Raw genomic sequence first — 9,452 nt, 5'->3', positions numbered from 1 at the left:
AAACGGCAAGTTAAAGGTAATCACAGGAACACACTGCTTCACTAGGAACGCAAATAAAGATCATAATTTAAGTTTGTTTGGCTTTTACTAGCTTTTAGCCGCGCTACAGTGTATGTTGTGGGGTGTGGAGTGTCTGGGTGTGGCTCTGGCCTCAGTATCGGAGGCGGAGCTGCTCTCTCTCTCTCCTCTCGGTCAGGCTTTTTGCTCTCCGTTTTACTCACGCTTTTCGTCCCAGTCGGAATTCAGGCGAAGTGCTGGACACACAAACCAGCCTGTGGAGTGAATCCGACTTTGGAGCAGAACGTGTTCCGTTTTTGTGGAAACGACTCCTGAAAGGTAGGCTAAATAATGAAAATATGTAGCTTATGTAAGCTAAGTTAGTTTATTGTACTTTTATGTTTGCGTAGCCTTGGGTTTCCACCGTACCGTTTAGCCTTTTTTTTCGTTAGCCTGACGCTTAGAGTTGGCTATAAAGTATTCGTGAGGTCCCCTGGTGAAATAAACGAGCTTTTTTTTTTATCATTTGTTTTAAAGTAGGCTATCGGTGTAGGTTTACCTACCTGCGGGGGGAATTCGCTCCCACTTCCGTGTGTGTCGGGTTTCTGTTGCTTCCAACAACTTTTCCTTCACCGTTTGCTCGGCTAATCAGTCATTTGCGAGATATACGATCAAATTTTGCTAAAATGTTACGTTCCTGGCCCTGTTTCGCTGTATGTTACTTGAAGACGAACCCAAGTGTTGGGAAACAGCTGTTGTTTTCCTTTTTCCGTTTTTTGGGAGAGCTGTTCATACAATAACGGTTTAAATGTCAGTGTTCACCGCAGACAAATATCGGAAGGTGGGCGATTTTTAAACAAAGGCCTCTAACTCTGTATTGAGGCAAAAGGTCAGATTGAAAAATAACCAGTGAGTAATGGGCAACTTTTGTTTCAGGTTGCCGTTCAGGTGTTTAGAAAGACAGATGTGCAACATTATGTGCCTATAGTAGCTTAAATGGACTGAGCCCTGTGCTACAGGAGCTAACCGCCCTGATGCCACACCTTAGAAACACCTTTATGGTGTACACACTGTGTGTGTTGATGTTACGAGGTAGATTGCGGTGAAACGTTGTTATGTACCGCAGGCTATTTGAAAGTGACAGAATAAACGCAGTACCTGAATGTTTTTATTCTTTCCGCTGCTTCTATCAGTGACTTTGTCATTGTGGAATGGCTTCAGTAGAAATGCAGCCTTTGAGGGGGACTTTAACCTCCTTTTGCTTACTGAGGTTAAGGGGCGAGTTAAGTTGTATAGCATTATAAGCTAAAATCATAAATCAGTGGAAATATAACACCAAGATAGAAATCGGGTTGGTTAATATGATGGTAAGTTAGCAGTACTGTGATAAATTATGTTACAGTTTTCTTTCTGATCATATTGTGGATGTTGTCAGTACTTAAAACGAACTGATTTTACGAAATTATGTCACAGTTTTCTTTCTGACCATATTGTGGATGTTGTCAGTACTTTAAAAGGAACTGATTTTTACCAAATTTCTGCATAAGCCAGTCATTGAGATGTAAACAAAGTCATTCAGAGTGAGAGTGTTTTGATGTGAAATTGTACAGAAACCAGCTCGATTTATTTTGTAACGTTGGTGATCGTAACCAGGCATCCCAATGTCTACAATACAAATATGGTCATTTTATTTGCTGTCCGAAACAAGCAGTGAACCTACACTTGTCTTTTTTTATAAGTAATGTTGATAATGATAAAACAGTTGTAAATCAGGGGGAAAACGGTTCTTTGGGTATTATAATATGTTACCTTGTAGTGTAATAACTTTCTGTGAGGTTGCTTTTAGAGTTGTTTAAAGACTTTGAATGTCTGGTTCTTATCATCACAACCACCCCACCACCAAACAATTATGACTTGGTGAATTTCTCTAGAATAGTAAATTTCACTCCATAATGTGAAAAATTGGGGAACACTGTTTGTTCCAACTTTTCAAACCTCAGAAACATATATGTGTATCATGAAAATGTCTTTGTAGTACTGCAGTATTGTTGCAATATTGCCCACCCCTAGATAAGAATACAGATTTGTTTGTGTGTGTTTGTGTTTTTTAAAGATATAAGGATCTGGGTGGGGCTTTAGCATGTTAGATTTACACACTGATTAATTCTGTGAGCTCAAGCTGTAATGAAAGCACCTATGAGCATTCAACAGCAAACAGCCTGTGTGATTTATTTCAGATGAGGTAACGTTAATATCACTTTATTGTCTAATACTTTTTCTGTTTACAACACAAGTGAACAAGGAAGTGTGTTATTAATGTCTCTCAAAGGAAGTAGTATTCCTTAACATCCACCCTTCCTGTTTGTGACAGAGTGGACATAATTTGGCTTGAACATCTGCACAGCCTTTGGAGCAGTCTTTTAACTAATTTCTTTGAATTTTAATGACACGGATTGGGTCAGCATTAGGGAGGCTAAGCCAGTCTGAACAGAAGCTTGTCTTCCTCATTGGATTCCAGCTGTGGATAACATCGCTCCTGTCTTGACTCTTGATCATGCTCTGTGTGAAGTTAATTAAGGAGGAATCAAAGAGGATAATGATGAGGGGAAACTGTTCTGTACTTTCTGATAATACAGAGATGTAGAAAGAATCAGCAAGATACAAGTGCAGTATTGTGAGCCTGTCATACGTATATCATCACAGTCATAACAAAACATTGTTATCTTTGAACTTATAAAGTTATAGGAAAAGGTAAATAATGCTATTGACTATTAATGTTAATGTAAAGAAAGTAATTTTAGATCATTTCTGTTGGTTCATTCAAAAGGAAATGTTCACACCATGTACAGGGCAAAATTCAACATGAAGGGGAATCCCACTGTTCTGTCACATATAATTAAGATGGTTTGATGTGTAATACTCTATTCTACTTACTTAGTCAAAATTGTTCACAGTGGTGGTGACAGGAACCAGTCACCTAATGCATCACATGAAATGGTTGCATGCAGGGCATTCTAAGGCAAAGTAGTACATAAAGCAAACATATTTTTTCAGATTTTTCTACTCTCTATTATCAAAAACTAAGAAGTCACATCTAGGTTCATTGTTTCTTTTGGAGAGCAAATAAAATGGCTGTAGCACCAGCACTGTAAAGAAAATCTTAGACAGTATGTTTCTCCACATTGCAGTTTCGCATCAAACCATGAACCATTGAATTAAGCAGAAATTTAAAATAATTGATGGAATTCCCCTTTGTATATGACAGATGTGATAATGGTGATATCCTATGTCCCATCAATTCATATCCAGAATAAAAGACTTAACACGAGATGCAATGAACTACATGGAGGACTTGATTCTGAGAATTTAGTTCTCGTTTTCATACAAGCTATCAGTGTGTTTTGTGAGTGGGAAGGTCTTGACTTTTGTGGTACAGTGTTTAGTAGTGCAATCAGGACAAGCTGGCTTGTTGGCTGCAGGTTTCAGGCTAAGATTTAAAGCATCTGGGCACACACACATACACACAGCCTCTAATCCCCCAGCCAGCTTAAATCCCTGATACTGCCCTACATTAGGAAAGCAAGGGGCACTGTGTGATCCCCTAGTTTATAAATACACTTTCAGTGGGGCAAACGGGATTACCGATTGGCATCATTTGTTTAGCTTCTATCACTCGTTCTGTCACTCTTTGGGTCTCTCTGGGTCTGTCACTGTTAGTAAGTGGTCATTTTTCTTCAGTCCCTAAAACTCTAAGGGCTTGTATGTGGCTTCACACATCAATTCCTCACTCAAACAGCATACATTGCGTATTAGTTTCATAGTTAACAAATAATTTATAGTTGTTAATGAATGATAAGTCTTATTAAACATGAATCACTAACATGTCTGCAATTTAATGGGTATCTCTTAAGTGTACATTTGTAGCTTATGCATACCTCTTATCTACTCTTGCAGAGCCAGATGTGATCTAATAACTAAGGGAAATTTTGGGCTAGTTGTAGGTGGGAACGTAGACTTGTTAGGGTGGGAGCAAACTGAGTGTGAAATTTCTTAACCAATCTAAGGCCCTGTGAAGGCAGAGCTCAAAGTAGGGGGTGACTGTGCCCTCGTTAACAAGCCTGTCGTTAGCCTATGGATGTGACACAGGTTGGCATGGCTGAAAGAGTCCCCCTAAAACACCTGTGTTGGAAAACACAATTCACACAGCATTATGCTAACTAGCTAGTTTCACTTCTGTTATTAACTATACTTTGAACATTTAAAAGAACACAAACTAGAGAAATGTGGGGGTAGGTTTTAGAGGGGGCTTACCTTTAGTAGTGTCGGATTTTGCCACAATCCAAAACCAAAAGTTTAAACAAGTTGTCCCCAGATGAGAATTCTTGTTACAAGATTACGTTTGGTCTCGTGAGACTAACCTCCTACCAAACAGATGTACATGTACATGAGCATCTGTGGGAATGGTCTTGTACCACTTGACTTAATCAGCTTACACGCTGACTGCAGTGTTATGGTGTAGGTCCTGTCTGATGTTTGCTTGCTTTTCATATTGTAAATGTATGCATTTTTTAACTTGTGTGTATTTTATATAGTGAACTCTGTGTGGCTGTACTAAAGGATGGCCTGATGCTTCAGTTATCTGCACGACAATGTTTCCCACAGCTTAAGAACCTTTATCCAAAGACAAGGATTTTCATCACCTAAAGCTGATTAATTTTCAGTCTTATTTTCTTCCTCTACTGCTAGATAACCAACTTTTAATGGTTTGTAATTAATAGTTATCTCAGATGGTAATTTAAGGGGTCCATGATTTATTCGAGAATTTTTCTAGCGCCTACAAGGAGATTTGCATCATTTGTATAAATCTGGCATTCTCTGGTTGGTTAATTTGTGTTTTTACTGAGAAAGTAGGCAAAATTACAACCAAAGAAAATGAGAGTGAAAGTTAGTCTCCTTTCTTGCCCTCTGGATGAATAATTTAATGAGTGTATTTCTTGAACATTTTAAACTCCAACTCTGAGCCACTATTTCTTCAGCTTTTTGCACTGAGTTTCAAACATTGCTCTGAATAGAGGTGATTTTTACATGTAGATTTTCAGCATAGGCAGAGCTGTGCTACCTGTGAGACCAAAGAGAGTGAGAATTGAACACCTTTCACAAGGAAACTGCAGTATCCAAACAACTCTTATCTGCACTGCTGTTGTTTTTCACCCTAAGTTGTTAGGCAATGACGTGGGAGTAGTCAGGCATGTGTCATCCAACTCGGCCATTACCACTCCTTAATCTGAAAGTGCTCATATGAGCAGGGGTGGGGAACAGTGCTATTCAGTGAATCTTCACACACATGAGACAATGTCGGAGTGCTGATTAAGCATTCTAAATATAGTTTTTTCATTCAGTTAATTTGGAACACAGCTAAATTCTGATAAGAGGATGTTTGTTTCTCTTCTGGCCACTGCAGTGCCATAATTGACAGGAAATTCCATGCTCTGAAGGGAACAGTTCTTGCTGAGTGCATTGGCAGGTTTTTCTCCTAATGTCATCATTGTTAATCCCCGGTGTAGTGGTCAGAATGTCTTTCACTGTACGGCCCCCAACAGCTGTCTGGTACAGTGAAGGCCAGGACACACTTCATTCAATATGCATGAAGCATGAAGGGCTGTCCTCTCTCAGTCGACAAGTGGACTGATGAGTCATAATGTTCTTGGTTGACTAAGATACTGTAATTTGACTAATTGCAATGTTTGGGCAATGTAGCTAATAAGTCACCATATAAGTTTAAGTGTTGATATCTTACTGAACGTACAAATGCATCAGTGCAGCTTGACGAAAAGTCAAATTTCCATAGTTTTGTTCTTAAATCAGTTGACCTAGTTGATCAGCCAAGACATGTTTGGAGTCCAGTTTTTTCCTTTATTGGTTTAGAACTGGATCTGCGAGATTAATATAGCTAACACACACAAGAACTCAATCTTTTCAGTAAAGACATCCCTAAAACTTCTCCCAACCTGTTCAAACTACATCCAGATCTTAATTAAAGTAGTGCAGACTTGTCAATATAGTTTAGGACACAGTATGACTATAAAGCTATAAAAATAAAAAAAAGAACTTCACCGCTATGGGTAGCCATTTAAGACAGCACAACGGCTGTTATTCACAAAGCAGTTGTAAATTAGAAGACTGATCTTGGAGCATATTCTTCCATATTTATGATGGTCATTGTCACAAAAACTGAAGTGTCTTGTGAATACAAAACCAGAATTAGGACTCCAAACATGTCTTGGATAATTGACTACATCTAGGGTAAGTGGAAAATTTGTAAATTAGACTTTTAATGCAACACAGCACAAAAAACAATCACAAAAAGTGTGGAGACTATTTGAAATCTTTAAAGAACATGGAAACTCTGTAGATGATGTTTTATTTAGCTTATTACAACTGCGAACAGGATGCATCACTTACGAGTGTGAGGCACTGACATGCTCAGTTGTGACTAGCCATACTTGGATTCCCTCTTATTTAACAAGTAGGTATGCTATAGCCTAGATTACCAAATATCTATCGTCAGTTTGTGTATTGTGTAGTTCATTGATTTGTTCATAAAGGACTATTAAAAGTGAAATGTATGATGAAATGAAAGCTCCCATTTAAGGTGCAGCCTTTTGTTCAGAGAAAATCCATAGTCAAGGACAACCCTAGATACAGCATTGTTTCAAGCTTAGCAGCCATGCAGTGTTGGTGAAATTGTCTGTGCACTGAGAGGAGGAAGCTAAGCACTCCCACACTAGAGTGCCATCATTTCTTCCTAATGAGAACACAACTGCATCCTCTAACCACAGCAAATGGCAGGGTGCACTGGTGCATTGCTAAGCATTGCTTTTACTAGTTGCACCTCTGTGTATTCTGCCTATGAGTCTGATTACTGCCCATATTTTCTTTCACTGAAACATTTACCAAGTTTTTACAGAGTCTCATTATTTTTTTGCTAACCAAACTCACTCCGAGAGACCATTATGCTCTTCAGTCTCCTCAGATTTACGCTCTGCCTGCACAACTTCCCATAGGGCCTCTGGAACCAATGAAATATTCAGTAACTGTCACATTGACTCAGCTGCGAGATACAAACTCATGCATACCTCTCGTGACGTAGCCCTGTTAGCCTAAAATGGAGCTAGGATAGTGGGCTAAAGATAAGCCAGTGCTCATTGCTGCGCTAAGGGCTGAAAACCTTTTACTCTGCCATTTGCAATGACATTTTAGAAGTTGAATTGCTTAGTGAGGCATATTAGGAGGAGCAAATAATGGACACATAACAGCATCCTGATAAAATGTCAGTGAATTAATTCCTTCTGCACCCTCATTTTCTCCAAAGTGGCCCTTTTCTATCCAATTTAGGCATAATCATTCCTGTCCAAAATACATCTAGGTCTAAGCAGACGTCCAGTTGTTTTTAATGTCTTCACTTTTAGTGCACAGAAGGGTGTAATGGATAGTGGACATTATCTATGCAGTTGTCCGGGACACAAGCCTGGTTGTGGTGGTAAAACTGAACTTGGCCTCATTGTCACATCTTTCTCTTCTCACACTTCTGTGAAGCAAATCTATCACCCAGAACAGGCCCTGATTCACTCCTCGGTCAGGCCAGGCACTCCGCTCACCCCCTCTCTCTCCCCTCAAGAATGCAGAAAACATTCTAATGCTCTCTTCTGCTCTGCATAAAAATAAATATGCAGTGCCTTGTGTGCAATGTCCAAGTCCAGCTGGATGTTGCTAATGTTAGTGAGCACTTGAGAAATATTTTAGTATTGTACAACTTAAACATGAGGACCAAAGTTCTCCATACAGATGATTTTTAGACAGCAGCACAAATCCTCAAACATTGCAAAGGTTTGCAGATCTCTTTAAGGGAATAGTCCATCGTTTTTCAACCTAATCTCTATCTGCCGCGTCAGTAACATGCAGATGACTGCCAGGGACAATCATTTTGACGTGTTTCTCTGAAGAACAGAAAAACTGTAGGCTCAAAACCCACCTCACCATCTGCCAGTTGGCATTCTTGGTAAAGGGGTTTGCGTCAATGGTTCTTCTAATTATGGCTTTTCTAATTATAGTCAACTTATTATTAAGTTGAACATAGGGATACAAATGTTGGCAAATTCCTTTGACGGATGACTAACCATTATTAGTAACTGTTAATCAGCGAGCCTAAAATTAAAACACATATCAATTAAAACGTTCTAAAAATCTGATTGTCTGAGTTGCATTCAAAGCAGTAAAATATGTGCTATACACATACTTATGAGAGCAAGCATCAACTAAATTCTGTATTAATGCCACAAGATGATAAAAAGTGTTCCTTGTATGGACCATGGAAAATAGAACTTATGGATAGCATAAGAGTTTTTGAAGTAAACAGCCCAAAACCATATTAAACATACCCTACATAAGAACCTGGTTTTGTTGAGGGTCTGACAACTAAAATGGTGATGTTAATGATTATAGGACCAAAAACTAAAAAGATGACAAAATGATTGGGGTATACAATGATGGGCTACTGAAAGTTCTAGATTCTAAAGTTCTAAAGTTATATTTACCACTCACTACTAGCCCAAGTTAAAAGGAACGTGGGCCATGACTGAGGCTAGCTTTGGCTCAGTTTACCTCAGTAGCTCTCATAAACAATCACCGTCCACCCACCCTTCTCTGTAATTTTGCACACCTATGTGTGATTTCCTCACGCCGCTATGCATCACGCTTTCTGCTGAAGAACATGGACAAAATAGTTGTCTATCTTATCGCTGGGAATGTCTGCTTTCGATATGGTACTTCATTGTAGTTGTGCTATCGTCCTCTCAGAAAATGGTCTCAAACACCACTTTTTTTAGCTGCTTGTCTAATTTTTTAGTGGGCCTGTCTAGTTTAAGCAATTGCTTATAGTGCCATCACTCATACAATTTAAAAAATGTACCTCAACTTGTATGATAAACCCACCTATTCAAATAGGATCTGTTGTTTATTGGAAATAAAATTAAATTATATTAACTATTTTGTTAATCGATAGCATTGGTTAAACAGTTGTTTGTTTGTCGGTTAGCAGTTAATTGGTTAATCGTTTGCATCCCTAGTTGAAAAGCAATGGAATGTTCCTTTAAAGGATTCATTTCTGTTTCTCTGACATGAGCTGTTTTTCACTATACTATGCTGCATGCCTGTGCAGATCCAGTGCTTGTTATTTTTTTTCCCCTTACCAGTAGGTAGTTTTACAGTCCTAATAGTTTGGCTTTTCCATGCAAATGATCCTTTTGCAAAAGGAAAGAATGTTGGAGCTTGTCAAAACTTGTTGAAAGTAAGTGTCAGAATAAAACTTAAGCTATCACTGTCACTCCTCAGTAGAGTTATGTGCTACCAGAGAGCTATGATGACACCTTTGACTAGCATAGAAAATCATGATTTAT

The 9,452-nt window shown here is 38.7% G+C and overlaps 1 protein-coding gene across 1 annotated transcript in view; it reads left to right on the top strand.

Annotated features, from left to right (window-relative positions):
• The window catches only part of jupa (junction plakoglobin a), a 29,381-nt gene continuing 19,929 nt past the window's right edge, over positions 1 to 9,452 (top strand). The window contains exon 1 of the mRNA XM_036586449.1: positions 1 to 336. The gene's annotated coding sequence lies outside the window, so the exon portion shown is untranslated. The remainder of the gene's footprint in view (positions 337 to 9,452) is intronic.

This window comes from Colossoma macropomum, unplaced genomic scaffold (genome assembly GCF_904425465.1).
Source record: "Colossoma macropomum unplaced genomic scaffold, Colossoma_macropomum, whole genome shotgun sequence".
Lineage (NCBI taxonomy): Eukaryota > Metazoa > Chordata > Actinopteri > Characiformes > Serrasalmidae > Colossoma > Colossoma macropomum.
Note: the sequence above shows the minus strand (reverse complement) of the source record. Positions and strands in the feature narration are given on the sequence as shown.